The 19,860-nt window shown below is 46.9% G+C and overlaps 1 long non-coding RNA gene across 1 annotated transcript; it reads left to right on the top strand.

Annotated features, from left to right (window-relative positions):
* Positions 1-4,392: 4,392 nt before the first annotated feature.
* Positions 4,393-12,840, top strand: LOC119962864. Its single transcript, XR_005459983.1, has 2 exons — positions 4,393-5,910; positions 10,970-12,840. It is a non-coding gene; the product is annotated as an uncharacterized LOC119962864 (long non-coding RNA).
* Positions 12,841-19,860: the final 7,020 nt, after the last annotated feature.

Below are 19,860 nucleotides of genomic sequence, written 5' to 3' on the forward strand. Positions count from 1 at the left end.
AGGTGCCAGGGCCCAAGAATATAATTGAGCTTAAATCCTTCCTTGGCATGGTAAATTATAATGGCAGGTTCATTCTGAATTTAGCCACAACATTGGCACCATTACACCAGCTATCAAAGAAACATCAACTGTGGCAATAAAAGGACCCACAAGAAAAAGCCTTTCACTTGGTAAGCAAGCTTTGCAATTCGTAAACCTTTTAGTTCATGTCGACCCTGGGAGACCGATTGTGTTCACATGTGGTGCACCTCCTTATGGGAGATGGGGCGCATGGTGGCATTGGTTAGCAGGGACCCAGGTTCAATTACAATCTTGGGTGACTGCCTGTGTGGAGTTTGCACGTTCTCCCCGTGTCTGCGTGGGTTTCCTCCAGGTGCTCTGGTTTTCTCCCACAGTCCAAAGATGTGCGGGTTAAGTGAGTTAGCCAGGCTAAATGCCACTTTGTGTTCAAAGGATGTGCAGATTGAGTGGGTTTACGGGGATAGGGTGGAGGTATGGACCACAGTGGGGTGCTCTTTCAGAGGGCCGGTGCAGACTCACTGGGCTAAATGGCTTCATTCTGCACTATAGGGGTTCTATAATGGACTGTACTATCCCACAAGCTGGTTCCGAGAAACCCCTTGCCTTTCGGAAGTGGAGCAGAAGGATGCTCAAATTGAGAAAGAGGGATTATATGGTGTGAAGAAATTTCACCAATATGTATACGAACGGCGATTCATTATAATCAGCGAATGTAAGCCACTATTCGGCCTCTTGAGAGAAGACAAACCAGTATCACCAATAGCCTCTGCAAGGGTCAGCATTGGGCTTTGCTGTTGGTGACCTACAATTATGCCTTCCAGCACAAACCTGGCATGCGATTGCCAACGCAGATGCAGTGAGCCAACATCCCCCTGCCGAATAGTGTGTCACCTCCATCAGCACCCCAGGAGATTATATTGGCATTGAATTTATTGGGTACCTTAGCAGTGTCTGCTGGTCACATTTGGAACAGGACCGAGCGGGATCTAATATTGCCACAAGTAAACAGATAATACAGACTGTGTGGCAACATGAGAGGCTTGAGCAGCTGAAGCCTTATATAATCCGCCAAGATGAACTGTCCTGTGTGGATGATGTGATCCTCTGGTTCTCATGAATTGTTCTTCTAGCAACCAGCGAGGGGACCTCTCCTACAGGAGCTGCAAAGTGTCCGCCCTGGGAAAATAGAACATAAAACATAGAACATACAGTGCAGAAGGAGTCCATTCGGCCCATCGAGTCGGCACCGACCCACATTAAGCCCTCACTTCCATCCTATCCTCATGAAGGGGCTGTTTGGCACAGGGCTAAATCGCTGGCTTTGAAAGCAGACCAAGCAGGCCAGCAGCACGGTTCGATTCCCATAACAGCCTCCCTGAACAGGCGCCGGAATGTGGCGACTGGGGTCTTTTCACAGTAACTTTATTTGAAGCCTACTCGTGGCAATAAGCGATTTTCATAACCCAATACCCCCTCTTAATCTTTTTGGAGACTAAGGGCAATTTAGCATGGCCAATCCACCTCATCTGCACGTCTTTGGACTGCAGGAGGAAACCGGAGCACCCGGAGGAAACCCACGCAGACACGGGGAAAACGTACAGACTCCACACAGATAGTCACGCAGCGGGCAATCAAACCTGGGACCCTAGCCCTGTGAAGTCACAGTGCTAACCACTGTGCTACCGTGCTGCCCTAATAAAATAAAGATGAAGTTGCTGGCACGCAGATGCACATGGTGGAAGACATTGATACAACCATTGAAGAAATGGTGCAGCAATGTCTTCCCTGTCAGACTCAACAATCCCTGCCTCCATTGGCCAGTCTCCACCCCAGGCAATAGCTGGGTCACCGATGGACACGGTCCATGTTGATTACGTGGGTCTTTTATTGTCAGTTTTTTTTTGGTTTTGGTGGATGCCGACTCCGAGTGGCTGTCTATACAGGAGAATTGGACCAAAACCTCGGCACCCACAATGGATGCCTTACGCCAAGTGTTCACTATACATGGACTTCTAGTATCTATTGTATCCGTCAATGGCACCCCTTTTACGAGGGCCGACTTCCAGAATTTTGTTTGAGCTAATGGCATACGCCATACCAGGATAGCCCTGTTCCACCCTGTGTCCTTTGGACTGTCTGAGAAGGCCGTCCAAACTTTTTAAAATGTCATGAGGAAATAATCTGACAAACCGCTACACCAACAGTGTGGGGGACTTAATCTTGGTTTGTAACTGCGTCTCGGGCTCATTATGGTTAGTCAGAGGGATTATGTCCCAGTCTGGGCCCATGTCATACATGGTGAATGTGAAGGACTGTCAAAAAACACATTGACTATTTGAGGAGCCGGGGGGGCAGGCGGGGAAGGGGAGGTGGGGGGGGGCGGTGGGGGTGGTGGGAAGCAACCCTCATTTCAGAGAAGATGGGTCCCACTGGTGTTGTCGACACTCCTGTGAATGATCCTGAGCAGAGGGAGCTGAGAATTGCCGAATTAACTTAGCCAGCTGTGCCGATGGTAAAGCCAATTCCCCTACCAGGAGATGGGGCATCCTGAACTGTCACTGGCCACCGACAATTAACTCGATAGGCCTTAGGAGATGGAGGGGGAACATAGAGACCTCCATCTCCTTAACCCGGTTGAGGAGATAGTGCACAGCGTTATGGGGCCAGTGCCACTGAGAAAATGGAGGATGCCTTATGCCTCCTCTCAACACTCACCTCACTTTTATTCTGCTCTCAGGCAGGAAGTGCAAACTACAGATGGTGTGGCTATGGAGCTAAGAAAAAAGCAAATTACTGTGGATGCTGGAATCTGAAACAAAAACAGAAAATACTGGATAATCTCAGCAGATCTGACAGCATCTGTGGCGAGAAAAGGGAGCTAATGTTTCGAGTCTGAATGACTCTTCGTTAAAGCTATGGACCACTTGCTTTATTAACCACCTACTTCCCTCACACCAACCTTTCTCTTTGGTTTTTCTGTTTTCAGATGCCCAAGAACTCTTGTCAGCCCAGCCACAGCTGCCTCAGGAGGAAGAGAGATCAACACCACAATACTGATAAAGAAGCACCATCACTTCCTCTGACACGTGCAGTCATTAGCATATATACTGGCAATCTATATATCCTAGAGGATAGCCGAGGGTCTGAATGTGGACGTCACTGGTTAGGCCAGCATTTATTGCCCGTCCCTAGTTGCCCTTCAGAAGGTGGTGGTGAGTTGCTTTCTTGAACCCCTGCAGTCCTTGAGGTGTAGGTACACTGTGCTGTTAGGGAGTGAGTTCCAGGATGTTGCCCCAGTGACAGTGAAGGAGCGGAAATATATTTCCAAGTCACGGTGCTGAGTTACTTCAGTTCCCTTCAGATACGGTTCCCACGTATCCGGTGCTCTTGTCCTTTTGTATCATAGTGGTCCTGGGTTTAGACGGTGCTGTCTGAGGAACCTTGGTAAGTTACTGCAGTGCATCTTGTAGATGGTATACACGGCTGCCACTGTCCGTCGGTGGTGGAGGGTTTGGATGTTTCTGGAAGGAGGAACAATCAAGTGGGCTGCTTTGTACTGGATGGTGTTGAGTTTCTTGAGTAGTGTTGGAGCTGCACTCATCCAGGCAAATGGAGGGTATTCCATTACACTCCTGAATTGTGCTTTGTAGATGGTGGACAGGCTTTGGGGGCTCAGGAGGTGAGTTACTTGCTATAGCCTTTGACCTGTCCTGGTAGCCACAGTATTAATATGGCTAGTCCAGTTCAGTTTCTGATCAATGGTAACCCCGAAGATATTGATTGTGGAGGATTCATTGTTGGGCATGTCAAGGGCAATGGTTAGATCCTCTCTTGTAGGAGATGGTCATTGCCTGGCAATTGTGTGGTGCAAATGTAGCTTGCCACATGGCAGCTCACATTTGGATATTGTCCAGGTCTTGCTGCATTTGGACATGGACTGCTTCATTATCTGAGGAGTGACGGATGGTGCTGAACATTGTGCAGCCATCCGCAAACATCCCTACTTCTGACCTTATGATGGAAGGGAGAGCATTTATGAAGCAGCTGAAGATGGTTGGGCCTAGGACACTACCCTGAGGAACTCTTGCAGTGATATCCTGGAGCTGAGATAATTGACTTCCAACCATCACAACAATTTTCCTTTGCACCAGGTATGACTCCAACCAGTAGAGAGTTTTCCCCCTGATTCCCATTGACTCCAGTTTAGCCAGGACTCCTTGATGCATACTCGGTCAAATGCTGTCTTGCTGTCAAGGGCAGACACTCTTACCTCACTTCTGGTATTCAGCTCTTTTGTCCATGTTTGATCCAAGGCTATAATGAGGTCAGGAGCTGAATGACCCTGGAGAAACCCAAACTGAGCATCCGTGAGCAGGTTATTACTGAGTAAGTGCTGCTTGAAAACATTGTTGATGATGCCTTCCATCCTTTGCTGATGATGGAGAGTAGACTGAGAGAGCGGTAATTGGCTGGGCTGGATTTGTCCTTTTTCTTGTGTACAAGACACACCTGGACAATTTTCCATGTTGCCGGGTAGATGCCAGTGTTGCAGCTGTACTGGAACAGCTTGGCTAGGGGTGTGGCATGTTCTGGGGTACAAGCCTTCAGTACTATTGCTGGAATATTATCAGAATCTACACATGTTATCATGTGTGGGCTGCAGCCAGGCTGAGGGAAAGGATGTGTCCTTCTCCATGGGTCTCAGATAAGGAGTTCAATAAGCTGTGATAAAGTGGTCATGTTACTGGACTAGTAATCCAGAGGCCCAGCCTAATGCTCTGCGTCATGAGTTCAAATCCCACAGAGCAGCGAGTGGAATTTAAATTCAATTAATAAAATGCTAATTTCAGGAATGAAAATTTCAGGAAATTTCATGAAAATGTCATAAAACCCCACCTGGTTCACGAATGTCCTTTTAGGGAAAGAAATTTATTGGCCTTACCCGATCTGGTGTGGAGGGGAAGTTAATGAGTTACCAATTTAGAAGCATGCTGGGAATATTGACTATATTTTAACACTGCTTTTCTGTGAAAATAAGCAGGTCAAGTCATGTAAACTAAATACTGCTTGGTATGCTGTACTGGCCTTATTATGATAAGTTGTTCTTCCGAAGGACAACAAAATGCGTACTCGAATTGTTTTTAAACCAAGGGCAAAAACATTCATATTTCCTCTTGCGTATGTTCCCAAGCGTTATCTCTTCAAAGTTGTTTATTTCACACTATAAATATAATGGTTTTCGACTCATAAGTCAGAGAGAGCTTTTTGCAGCTGGTGCAGTTCTCTCTCCACAAATGCATTTGTGTCAATAAATTTCCTTAAATCGAACATTCGAGGAATTTGTCTTTATTATGATTTCCACGACAAATTGGCGTAGTCGTTGCAGTTTCCCTAATTTAACGGGAAGTGAACCCCGAAACAAATCTCTAAACAGGACTCTCTCAGCTGAAAGGGAGAGAGCTATAGCGCGACCCCAGCTGAAAGGGGGGTCTGCGGCTCGGCAGCCTTAATTACTGGCCAGTGGCTCATGCGAGGAGAGTTATCTTAATTAATAAATTAATGATAATGCATGGGAAGAAAAAGGTGCCTTAGAGACTAAAATTTAAAAAAAACAAGACTTCGAGGTTCGTGAAGGGATAAACACCGGTGTGCGCTGCCTGTAGTATTTGTAAATGATTTCCGCGGTTGTTGTTATTGTTATGTATATGTTCTAAAGTATTTTGCAGAAGGAACGATGAGCAATAAACTCGACGCCCCCTCACAGGTTGCCCCGAAGCCTCAGTAAAGATATACGGAGCGAGAAAGAAGGTGAACTCCTTAAAGTGGACAGATAAGGGAGTCAAAATGAGTAAGAAAATGAAAAGAAACAACGTAAAGCAACGGAATGAGGTAGGAAAACCTATATGTCCCGCATAGGAATCTAATGAAGCTGACCCCCTCTCGAAAAAAAAAACAGGGGAGTAAAAGTAAATAGAAGATTAAGGTAAACGCGTAACAGATGAGTTCCTGTAAAGAAAGGGAATTCAGATTTTCTGTAGCCGTGAGATGAGGCTAACGGTTAACTGTGATATTTGTGAGCTGTGAAAATCTGTGTTTTGTTTAACCAATTAATTTTAGTCAAAGCATGAAGTGGGTTGTATTTTTTATCGTCTGTCTTTGTGAGTCAGAGTCAGAGATGAGAACTTAAGTGATTTTTGTTGAGATTTCTCTGATGAACGGAAACATTGGAAATTACGATCAGTTTAAAAGAAAGAAAGTACCTTCCACAGTGCCTTTACGAATAAAAGTAATTGAATATGAATAAGTTTTTAGATTACGTGAAAAGACGTAAATGGCATCATGCCAAATTCTCTGCCCCTTAGATTCTGCAGGAAACATTATCGATTTCAGAGGACAGTTGATCTTTTCTGAATTGACAAAGAAAAAATATACGTCTCTAAGAATAGCTAATGCCTATAAAATCAATAATTGGAAATTGACTTAAATTCTTCTAAAATACTCTTATGGTGCATCTTGGTCAGCTTTGAAGCTTTGGGATTAGATCCCACCCAGCATAAATGGAGGCTGGATTCCCAATAATGATAATCATTTGAATGAAGGAAATGAGACCCTGGAACACTGGTTAGCAAATAGAGGGAAAGAGGTTATCATGCAAGGTGCCAAGAAGCATTTAGCCCCCAGGAAGGATGTACCGCAACTAGCGATACCTTCACCTATTAGGCAGACAGACACTCTGCAAATTAGGAGCGGTAATACATTGCATTGATAATGGAATGTTTATAGAACGGTCTCAAATACGAGCTCACCAGATGCAAAATTTAATAACTTCGGAACCTGCGCCCGATCGCTCTGTGTCTGTTTTCTATGCTGGCAGCTGAACGTTAACCCTTACAGTACCACTATTGAAAATAAAAAATCTAAAAACTGCAGGAAGTCTTACTAAAGATTAATGACCCTTGGGCACAGCTATTAAAACATCTGATAAGTCTAGACGAGAGAATATAGTGACCCATTGCACGGCTTGGTATGCTCGTGAGGATGAACACGCATTCAATTTACAAACACAAAGTCACTTAGGAAAGCAAACCTCATAGCGTACAGAAAAGGAAATCCTCACCTTCCTCGGCATGGTGGGCTATTGCAGGCAGTGGATCCCGGACTATAGAGGGATGGACGCAATACTGCGCAAGGCTACCCTACAGGATGCCCCTTCAGTTGTTACCTGGATCCCAGAGAGGAAGCAAGCATTTCATAATTTGAAACAAGCCATGATTAGCGCCCCTGCCGTGGGACTTTCAGCAAGCCCTTTACTCTTTATGTGAATGAAGCAGGGAGATTTGCAACAGGGGTCCTGGTGCAAGAGCATTGAGGAGGGAGAAGACCCCTTACCTATTACTCGGTGGCCCTATGGGCTGTGGTAAAGGGTATGCCAAATTGCTTAAGAGCAGTAGCAGCCAAAGCGGCCATAGTAGAAAAAGGAGGCTATCAGTTTTGCTGCTGCTTAATTCATCCGCAACGTAGCATTTTACTGCGGTTCGACATACTGGGTACGGAGTAATCCTCTCTAAAACCAACTTTGCCTACAAGCGAGCACCAGCTGTCAGCCCTGCTACACTCTTGCCCGCACCCTCGGAAGCAGAACATATGTATGATCAAGACTGTTTGCAATTGGTTGAAGCCACCACAACCCCTCAACCTGATTTATTGAGTCACCCACGAGAAAATCCAGACATCATCTTTTTCACCGATGGGTCAGCAAACTGACCAAATGATATGACCCTCCTGGCCGGCTATGCAATAGTAACTCCATTTGAGATATTTGAAGCTTTTGCTATGCCTTCGGGAACGTCTGCTCAAGCGGCCGAATAGTTTACCCTTACTAAAGCTAATTCTAGCTAAAAATAAAACAGTCAATATTTATATTGATTCCAGATCCACTTTTGGGGTAATACATGATTTTGGCCAATTATGGAAAAACAGGGGATTCATAATTTCATCCGACCAACCTATTAAACATGCTAAATTGGTTTTAAATTTACTAGTTGCTGTTCAGCTGCCCAGCAAGATAGCCGTTTTTAAAGTGTGAAGCGCATACTACTGCAGACGATGAAGTCTCATGCGGCAATAGATTTGCTGATAAAATAGCAAAGGTATTGGCTCTCAAACAGCAGCCACAACTGCAAGTGGCTGCAGTTGAACATCCATCCACCGTAACAGAAACAAAGTTAAAACAGGCACAGGAGCAAGCCTCCCTACAGGAGCATCGCTCTTGGCTAAAAGTAGGTTGCTATCAAGACAATTCTGATAGGTGGATAAGGGCTTTGGAAACAGACCAAATGTATGAAGCTCTCAGAGAATTTATACTTTTGGAGGAGTTTAAAATTTCAATTCCTGATGTAGTGAGAACTCATGTGGAAGAACAGAGGGTTAAAACTGCGAGATTAGCAGCAGAAATGGCAGATGATTATGAATTAGTTCATAAATCAAAGCTTGGTTTCCGACATCAGTTTCAGCCTGTGAGGGATAGAAACTGGGGACATGGGAAATACTCAAGTGGTAAAGGTAAAGGTGATCTGGTGAGAGATGATAAGGAGAGTGTACCTCAGATTAAAAAAGAAATCCAGGAGGTTGGAAAAGAAATGAAAAGTTTCAAATGTATTCACTGTAATAAACTAGGCCATGTAAAATCTTAGTGTTGGCGGTTGAAGAAAAGCACTGGGAAGGCTGATGTGGTAACACAGGATAAGACAGTGGGGTTTGTTAAAGTGGTAAAGGAAAGCCCAAGTGAAGCAAAGGAGGTGCAAAAGATTGTACAGCCTGATCAAGAGGTGATTAATAAGAAGGTGCCAGATCTTTTTAAAGAATTTACTTGTGTGGGTAAAGTTTACTCATGTGTATCAGGAGGAGCAGGTAAAGAAGTTACAATTTTAAGAGATACGGGAGCTAGTCAATCTTTAATGGTAAGAGATGAGGAGTTATGCAGTCTGGGAAGAATGTTGCCAGAAAAGGTGGTAATGGGCGGGATTCTCCGACCCCACGCAGGGTCCGAGAATTGGCGGGAAGCGGCGTTATTTCCGCTCCCGCAGGTTTTCAAATTCTCCCGCCGGTAAAAAACCGGCGTTGTGCAAATCCCGCCGGCAGCCTGTGAAAACAGCTGGCGCCGGCGGGATTTCATTTTATTTGCACTGACCTTAAATCTCCGGCCCGCATGGGCCGAAGTCCCGCCGACGTGGCCACGGGTCACGTCGGCGAAAATCACAGTTGATTTAAAACGGCGTCAACCATTGATGATGGTTGACGCCGTTCAGTGTCGGGGGTGGGTTGCGGCATCGGGGGGGGTTGGGTTGCGGCATCGGGGGGGGGGGGGTGGGTTGCGGCATCGGGGGGGGGGTGGGTTGCGGCATCGGGGGGGGTGGGTTGCGGCATCGGGGGGGGGTGGGTTGCGGCATCGGGGGGGTGGGCTGCGGCATCGGGGGGTTTGGGGGCAGCGGCGGGCAGAGAGGGGGTGGCGACGGATGCCCGGGGCCAACGCACCGTCGCCCCCCCCTCTGTACGCCGCTGCCCCCTACCCTAACCACCCCCCCCCCTCACCACCCCTACCTCCCTCCAACGCCCCTACCCCCCTCCCCACCACCCCTACCCCCCTCCAACGCCGCCCCCCCATCTCTCGCAACGCCGCAACCCCCCCCCTCAACGCCGGGTACCCCCCCCCAAATGCCGGAACACACCCCCCCCCCCCCCAAATGCCGAACACCCCCCCCCCAAATGCCGGAACACACCCCCCCCCCAAATGCCGGAACACACCCCCCCCCCCCCCAAATGCCGGAACACACCCCCCCCCCCCAAATGCCGGAACACACACCCCCCCCCCCCCAAATGCCGGAACACACCCCCCCCCCCCAAATGCCGGAACACACCCCCCCCCCCAAATGCCGGAACACACCCCCCCCCCCCCCCCCCCCCCCAATGCCGGGTCTGTCTCTCTCTCTCCTCCTTATCCTCCAAAAAAACGCCGGGTCTCACCACTTCCGCAGCTGGTGAAACTGACGCGTATCGCGTCAGTCAGCTGCTAGCCCCTCCGGGAACGGAGAATAGCGGCCTTAAAGAAGGCCCCGGCGCCGGAGTGATTAACACCGATTTTTTTCGCAGGCAACCTGCGTTACGAAGGGCTACGGAGAATCCCGCCCATTATGTGTAATTCAGGGTGAGAGGAGTAGTGTTCCATTATATAAGGTAAGGTTGGAAAGTCCAGCAAAGAGTGGTGAAGTGGTAGTAGGAGTAATAGAGAAACTATCTTGTCCAGGAATACAGTTTATCTTGGGTAAGGATATAGCTGGATCGCAGGTGGGAGTGATGCCTACTGTGGTTGATAAGCCAGTGGAAAATCAGACAACCGAAGTGTTGAAGGACGAATATCCCAGGATTGTGATACCAATGGGTATTAACAGTGACAGGGGAACTCATTTCACTAGCAAATTGACCAAAGCCCTAACAGAAGCCATGGGATTTGATTGGAAATTGCATATATCATATCAACCATAATCCTCAGTAATGGTGGAAAGGGCGGATGGAATAATTAAACCTGCAGTTACAAAAGTGTGTCAACAAAATGGGCTGCTATGGCCAGATGCCATACCCATAATAATGTATGCCCCGGAAAATCAGAGAAATCGTAATACGGGTTTAACCCCGTATGAGATATTAATGGAACATTCCATGACATCTGGAACTAAACCCCCAATGACTCCAGCGGCAGTAGCCATAATATGGGCAGATGAGACATCACTAAAATACGCCCAGGCCATGTGTGAAACCGCTGGAAAAAAAAACATGAAAAGGTGTAAAAGGCAAAAGGCTCAGATGCATCCAAAAGAGGGAAATACACATCCTTTAAACCTGGAGATCAAGTGTATGTGAAAGCACTAAACAAAGATTATTTTTCTCCTAGGTGGAATGGACCCTACCAAGTGCTGCTACCAACCCGAACAGCCATTAAAGTAAAAGACAAGCCAGATGGGATCCGCGCAATTCGTGTAAACTACATCATACGGAACTTTGAGAGTACTAGCGAAACGCTGACCTGAAGAGAATGAGGGCGCTACTGTTCTTATGTATTATCATATTAATCCAACATCATGTGGAGGGTAAACTGAACACAAACACCTTGATATACAAGTCCCATTCATATGCAGAGAGGAAAATAAATTCAGTTATTGGATTTGTACACAAATTCCCAGATACTTGGGGGAGGGCTTCCCTGTGCGACCTATCCCATTCGCCAGTAAAGTGATAGCAGAATGGGCTCTCAGACAAAATAGTACAGGATATGGTGAAGATAGACAGAATATGTTAGATTGGAGATTAGCTGGATACGATATGAATAGGTTTGAGGAATGGTGGGGGCCTAGGTTTAATGTAACAAGTCAACTGCCCTGGTTGATCCTTCCCAATTATACTGGAGTCCCAAAAGGAAGTATATGCTTTAAGAATCAAAAAATATATGGGACCCACTCAGTAGGCACGAGTCAGTGTGATCAGACCTTGAATTGGCAACACCCTATGTTCCACCTTACAGCTGAAGGACTATTCATCTTTGATTGGTCAGAAGTTGAAAATCAAACTAGTGGAGGCTCCTGGGAAGGAGATCGATTAGACTAATGATGACTGATAGTAAAGGAAACCTGACTGCATATAACGGCACGTATTTTATCTGTGGCAGCACCAGAAAATTGGGAAGGCTCCTGCTATTTTGGACACGTAGTCCCTGATGTGCATCACATTCAGCAATTGCAGGACCATCTCCATCACAGGACGACACAAAGTGTTATGACGTGGGCACAAATGCTGGGAATAACGATACCAGTATTATGAATACTGCATACAAACTACGTGAACTACGAGACATCCTTGAGCAGGCAGTTAATGACACTGCAGAAGCTGTTAACCAGATAGAAACTGAGATGGTTGGTATAAGAGCGGTTGCCCTGCAGAATAGAATGGCTCTTTATTTCTTGTTAGCTGAAAAGGGAGGCACTTGTGCCCTGATTGGCAGTGACTGTTGCACATACATCCCTGATAACTCAGAGAAAATTGATAATCTGGTGAATCACACTTGTAGAGAGGTAACAAGATTGCATGAAAATGAGGGATGGGAATTTAGCTTTGGATGGTAGGATCGTCAGTACAGAGGATTGTGTTCTGGATTATAATCGCCATTGTAATCTTGATTGTCGTATGGTTACTGTTTTAATGTTGCACAAGATATTTTTATTGTACTTACACGGGAGAACAGCCCTAGCCACCTTGCCTCCTTGCTACCAGGCTCATAACATGCAGGGAACTGTCATACATCCGTTCCCCTTACATTATAAACCGCCCTTCCCTACGGAGGACATGATAATTTACTAAAAGGTGTTGATCAAAAGATCAACAAGGAGGGAATTGTGGAAGGGAAGTTAATGAGTTACCAATTTAGAAGCATGCTGGGAATATTGACTATATTTTAACACTGCTTTTTTGTGAAAATAAGCAGGTCAAGTCATTTAAACTAAATACTGCTTGGTATGCTGTACTGGCCTAATTATGATAAGTTGTTCTTCCGAAGGACAACAAAATGCGTACTCGAATTGTTTTTAAACCAAGGGCAAAAACATTCATATTTCCTCTTGCGTATATTCCCAAGCTTTATCTCTTCAAAGTTGTTTATTTTACACTATAAATATAATGGTTTTCGATTCATAAGTCAGAGAGAGCTTTTTGCAGCTGATGCAGTTCTCTCTCCACAAATGCATTTGTGTCAATAAATTTCCTTAAATCGAACCTCGAGGAATTTGTCTTTATTATGATTTCCACGACAAATTGGCGTAGTCGTTGCAGTTTCCTTAATTTAACAGGAAGTGAACCCCGAAACGAATCTGGCCTAGGTGTGACTCTCGACCCACTAAATGGCCAAGAAAGCCATTCAGTTCAAGGGCATTTAGGGATTAGGGATGGGCAATAAATACTCACCTTTTCAGCAACACCCACATCCCATGAAAGAATAAAGAAAACCTCTACTAAATCCAGCAATTCACCACAAAACCATTCCATATACTTCAATAATCTTCACAATCACCTTACCATGGATGACCCTCTGGGGGATCCCTCTTGTAGCTGGACACATACTCAGCTGTAAATGGGTAGCATGGGTTCAGTGTAACTGTGCAGTATAAGTTTCAAAAACAGCCGTCAAGGCAGTCTGACAGCTTTCAGAAACACAAATGTGCCTGTTGGGATAGTTTTAATGCACACCCACACTAGCACACTCCCCAGCATTGGGTATCGCACAGGCATTTCTGGAAGTCAGTGTGCAATTCTGAAGGGCTTCAATCACTAGCCTACAGTATTCCTCTGTAAAACAAAGATATATGCCAGTATGCACAGCCTTTCCTTGAGACCACATGATAATTATAATCTTTATTATTGTCACAAGTAGGCTTGCATTAACACCGCAATGAAGTTCCCGTGAAAAGTCCCTAGTCGCCACATTCCGGCGCCTGTTCGGGTACACAGAGGGCGAATTCAGAATGTCCAATTCACCCAACAAGCCCGTCTTTCGAGACTTGAGGGAGGAAATCGGAGAACCCGGAGGAAACTCACGCCGACACAGGGAGAACGTGCAGACTTTGCACAGACAGTGACCCAAGCCGGGAATCGAACCTGGGGACCCTGGTGCTGTGAAGCAACAGTGCTAACCACTGTGCTACCGTGCTGCCCCCCCATTGCAGTATTTCTCAGAATCATATTAGGAGGGAGGTAGGCCCTGTGGCACAGTGGGTGGTGCCTGTGCCTCTGAACAAAAAGCTCCAGGTTTGAGTTCCATTCTGGGTCTTGATGACCGCGGAAGGTGTGTTCATAAGGTGGTCAAGCCAGTTCATTATCAACCTAGAAATCCTTCCAATATGCCTTTGGCAGGAGGTAGGAGCAGGCGAGGCACCTGGTCAGCCATAATTGATGTGGAGCGGTGCACCTCAAGCTATAGCCTCTTGCCTACTGCTTAATGACCTGTTCCAGGAAAAACTAGCAAGGGAAATAGATGTAAGTATGTGTTTTTGTCTGCCTTACATGCCCATAGCTATACGTTTTAATCATATTAAGCTTTCCTCACCAATGAATCACTCTATTCCCAAACTCCACTCTGCTTCCTGACCATGGTGCCCTAATTCTCCTTTACTCAGTGAAACATGCTATTCATTTGAGCTGTCTAACCATGTTGCTTAAAGCTCCACAGGCGGGATGTAACCACCATGTTGCGTCTGGCGCAGATCTGGGCACGCCGGTTCAATGGCGGGAAAGGCCAAAACAAGATTCTCGCTGCAGGCGAATCAGTCTGTGATCTAACTGGCCTGCTACCGATGGCGACCATATCATTAATCCTCATTTGCATTCATTTACATCTCATGGGCGAGTTTGAAGCTGAATGCAATGATATTCTGGGAATTAACCAGTAAGAAATAACGCAGCTGCCGTTTAGTGCTCCTTTTTAAAAATGTGAAGTTGGCACAATGGCTGCTGAGGGGATCTGAGGCGATGAGTCGCCATTTCTATTTTCAGCTTGCAACTCAAGGTCACTGGAGTTGCTACCTCAGAGATGGGGAGGGGCATTTCACTCAAACTTTGAACAGCCTGCCTGAAATCTAGAAGCGTCGGCACCATAGAGGCAGCAGCCAATAATCAAACACTCAAGAGCTGGTCTTCAGCACTGGGGATATCCTTGTGATCAAAGGGTAAGTGTGTGACTCAGTGGAGGGCCCTGAGCACAGTCTCCCTAAAGTTGCCGGCAGGGGTCTGGGGTCTAGGGGCTCCTGATGTGGCTGGGGGTGAGTTTGCAGAACAAGATTCTCCAGTACAACTGGCTCGGTGGATGGCACTCTGAGGGAAGGTGGAACACAAAACGTGGAGGAGGCTTGGGAGATTTGAGGGTCCTGTGGTGGATCTAACTGATTGTCGGTCTATCTCTTTCTCCAATTCCTTACAGATGTAACAATTGGCTGATTATGTTGGTCCCACAGAGGCTGCCCACATGATGCTGGTGGAAGGCCAGGTGGCCAGGCGCCGGAGAAGGTGGCAGCGACGTCAATACCAGCTGGAGGAGGCAAACCGTGTGCAGGGGGCTGGCCATCAGGCCGCGGAAGAGCCCAGAAGGGGACGCAAGCGAAGGCCCAATGTATACAGGCGTTGTTGGTCTTTTAAGGAGATAATGGACAGTATGCGCTGTGCGAGGCTCTGTCGCAGCAAAGAAACAGTGCGGCACCCGTGGGGGACACTGTGATGTTCTTTGCTTTGTGGATTATGATGACTTTGAAGTGTAGTGTCTTACAAAGAACATCAAGTTATGTTTCAAACAAAGCTTATTTATCAACACTACCAATAAACTAGATTCAAACCAACTTACTGGGATACAAAGATTACAAAATATACTAAGATTATTATTCTACCTACAGAGGTTCTGAACCATGACTACTCCCAGAATCAAGGTATCACGTGATTCATGTGTGTGCTCTTGATCACCATGTAGTGGTTGGAAACATTTACATCAAATTGTTCACCCTTCATTTACTATACAATATATATAATGTCACAGCGACCTGCTCCCAGTGCCCGCATCACCTCAGCCCTGAACCTTTATGCAACCGGTTCATTCCGGGGTTTTTTCCCAGTGTACAGGGGTCAATTACTAGGGGGCATAGGTTTAAGGTGCGAGGGGCAAGGTTTATAGGAGGTGTACAAGGCAAGTTTTTTACACAGAGGGTAGTGGGTGCCTGGAACTCGCTGCTGGAGGAGGTGGTGAAAGCAGGGACGATAGCGACATTTAAGGGATACCTTGACAAATACATGAATAGGATGAGAATAGAGGGATACGGACCCAGGAAGTGTAGAAGATTTTAGTTTAGGCAGGTAGCATGGTCGGCACAGGCTTGGAGGGTCGAAGGGCCTGTTCCTGTGCTGTACTTTTCTTTGTTCTTTGTTGTTTGTTCTTATTCCAGGGCTTGAGTGGGGACTTGTGTGGCGTTTCACAAGCTAGAGCCCACAACTACATCAATTAGGTCACGAATGCCATGTATGCCCGATGTCATGGGAATGTCACTTTAAGAAATGTTTGTCTGCTCAAGTGGCTGCAGTGATGTCAGAGAGTGGGTGGAACTGAGCTCTGGCTCTGCTTTATAGTTTTGCTTTGAGGAAAAGCTTGGGTGTGTCTGTGTTTTTTGGTTTTGTTTTAGTGTTGGAGCTAAAGCCAGCCAAAGAAGATGTAATTTTGATCTCTCTGCAATCAAAAGACTGTCTCTAGATCATTTGGTGAATTCAGAGTGATAACTGCTTTCAGTAGAGAATTTAAACCTGCTGTGCTTATGTAGAAAGGGTTCTGTTGTCTTATGGATGTTAAAAGGAAATTTTAAGTATTACTTAGAATGTTGTATTCTTTGGGGGGTGTAGTTGAATTGATGGTTGCTAAGATGTTCACTGTATGTTTTAAAAAGGTGAACTGAGCTCATAGAATAAACATTGTTTTGCTTTAAAAATTACTTTTAGAGTTCTGCTGCACTACACCTGTAGAGTGGGCCGTCTGCTCCCCATACCACAATCTAGTAAAAAACGGGGGTCAGGTGAACTCCATGATACACTTTGGGGTTCTCTCAACCCTGACCCATAACACCGGGCAGCAGACGATATCAACTTTGACCAATGCTCCAGCTGCAGGATTCTCTGCCTTCGCCGGGATTCCCCAGGTCCAGGGGTTTATTGATGGAAAGCATGTCAGGGAATTGTACAGGGCCTCGGTGAGACCACACCTGGAATATTGTGTGCAGTTTCGGTCTCCTTCTCTGAGGAAGGATGTTCTTGCTCCAAAGGGAGTGCAGCGAAGGTTTACCAGACTGATTCCAGGGATGGCTGGTATGACGTATGAGGAAAGGTTGAATCGGTTAGTTTGTATTTATTGCAGATCAGGAGAATGAGAGGGAATCTCATAAAAACTTATAAAATTCTAACAAGACTAGACAGGATCGCAACAGGAAGGATGTTCCTGATGGTGGGTGTGTCCAGAACCAGGGGGCCGCAGTCTGAGGATACGGGGTAGACCACTTAGGACAGAGATTAGGAGAAATTTCTTCACCCAGAAAGAGGTGAGTCTGTGGTATTCATTACCACAGGGAGTTGTTGAGGTCAAAACATTGCATATTTTCAAGAAGCAGTTAGATATAGCCCTTGTGGCGAAGGGAATCTGTGGGGAAAACAGGATTAGGTTATTAAGTTGGATGCTCAGCCATGATCATAATGAATGGCAGAGCAGACTCGAAAGGCTGACTGGTCTCCTCCTGCTCCCATTTTCTATGTTTCTGTGTCACTTTGCACACAGAGAGGCATCAGGGATGGCCCTTCATTAACAGAAAGGGCTTCCACTCCATGAAAGTTCATGTGCAACCACCAGCTCTGAATCATGCACGTCTGTATGCGCTTCCGTGGGAGCGTGCACGACAGCTATATCCTGGGACATTCTGAGATCGCGGGCATCTTCAAGGACCACTCCAAGATGACACGCTGGCTCTTGGGGGATAAGTGGTACCTCCTGAGGTAATGGTTGATGATGCCAGGGCATAGGCCGGAGGCCAAGGCAGAGACCAGATATAATGAGCCCGATGTTGCTTCAGTGCCATCATTGAGCAGTGCATTAGACTGCTCAAAATACGGTTCCAATGCCTGGACCACTCTGGTGGCACATTGCAGTAGACCCCCCCCCCCAGAGGATCTTTCGCTTTGTGGTGGTCTGTTGTGCCCTCCCCAACCTGGCACAGTAGTGGGGTGAAGTGCTGGAGGAGGACAGACATGAAACCTCATCTGAGCAAATGAAAATGAAATAAAAATCGCTTATTGTCACAAGTAGGCTTCAAATGAAGTTACTGTGAAAAGCCCCTCGTCGCCACATTCTGACCAGTTCAGGGAGGCTGGTACGGGAATTAAACCTGCTCTGCTGGCCTTGTTCTGCTTTACAAGCCAGCTGTTTAGCTCACTGTGCTAAACCAGCCTCTTACGGAGGAAGAGCCGAGCTTGTGTGTTGACTGGGAGTGAATGGTGAGGGAGTGTTTAAAAGCAGCTCCCCTTTATTAGCAGCGAGAAGCTGAGGCGTGAGTCTGGAGAATCAGACAGCAAGACAGCCAATAAAGGCGAGATGCTTGGCGGGCCTCATTTTCGACACTAAGTGCCGTTTAAATACGAACCGCGATCTCACCAAGGCAGCCAATCATGCCGAAAGTGACACTTAGAAATGTTTCTGTCCACTTCCGCCCCACAACTTGCTGGAGTACCGGGCAAGCTTATACTCTAAAACTCATTCACATGTGTTACTAACTCTATGGGCTGGATTCTCCCAAAATAGGGCTATGTCCCCACACCGGCGTAAAAACACTGGCGTTGCACTCCCCAGTTTCCAGCAAAAAATAAAAGTTGCTTCACTTACCATCTGGGGGCCAGCAGGGACCCGGGGAGCTTCACATCGCTTTGGCTGCGGATACGGGCCCCCGCACTTCTGGTTCCGAGTCCGCACATGCGCACGGCAGTGGCTTCCAGCCGTCGCAGCGAGCACCATGGCGAATGTGGTGATATGCATCATGGTAGATACACAAGGGGTTAATGTAAATACACATAGACTAGCTAGACACTAGAGGGAGCACCAGAGACATGACGCACAGACACTCAACCAATAGGTCAGTAAGATAGGACACGACCAATGGGCATTCACGATACACACAGAGCTGACACCACCACAGGAGGGCATTACACCAACCCATATATAAAGGACACAACACACATGATCTTCCTCTTTCCAGTGGAGACACTCAGTGAGTACAGACACAGGGTTGATTCAATATCACACCCACCACGTGGATTGTAGCAGACTGGTTCGTCAATCTGAGTAGCTGTAGAAGGATTAACAGTAGTGGCGAACCTGAGTAGGAGAATTGTAAATAGTTCAATAAACGTGTTGAAGTTATCTCCACGTCTGAACCTTCCTTTGTCAGAGTGCGCATCAAGGAAGAGCTTATGCTACGTCAAGAGCATAACAAAACAGCGAACTTGGACCGCGGACCAACACCAACAAACTAGACTCCCCCCCCCCCCACCCCGGATCGGCCGGGCGCCCGAGGATCCTTCCGGCCCAAGGATCCTCCCGCGCTCCCCCGAGGACTCAGCAGGCTGCCCGCATTGCCAGGTTCCTCCGGTATGGACCTTGTTTGATTTACGCTGGCGGGACTGGTCAAAAACGGGCAGACACTCGGCCCACCGGGGACCAGAGAATCGCCGGGAGGACCGCTGCTAACGCCCCCCCGACCGGCGCTGCGCGATTCCCGCCCCTGCCAAAAAAACAGCGCTAGAGAATCCGGCAGCCGGCGTTGGCGCAGTGTGGTGGGATTCATGCCGCCCCTTGGCGATTCTCCGGCCTGGTGGGGGGTCAGAGAATCCCGTCCAATATTGATTACATTTTTTCAGCTGGACAGGTGAGTGCACTTTTTTATTTCTTGTTAAGTTAGCATCATCTCCACTGAAAATGAAGCCAGAAACTTGCCCTCTGCAGTGCCCATGTTGTCAATGCTATCAAAGGCCCCAATTAAAATAATGGCTCCCAGACTGATGTGTTCTTGTGGGATTCTTGCTAACTTCCAGGATTTTCAAGGCAGTGGTGCTGGATCTTGACAAGGAGGTCAGAGTGTTATATTTGCCTTGTCAAGAGAAAACCTGCTTTTTAATGAGGGCTACAGTTACAGTATTTCTTGGGCTGCAGTGCGATTTAGAAATGGAGCAGAG

This window comes from Scyliorhinus canicula, chromosome 3, assembly GCF_902713615.1.
Source record: "Scyliorhinus canicula chromosome 3, sScyCan1.1, whole genome shotgun sequence".
Classification (NCBI taxonomy): Eukaryota; Metazoa; Chordata; class Chondrichthyes; order Carcharhiniformes; family Scyliorhinidae; genus Scyliorhinus; species Scyliorhinus canicula.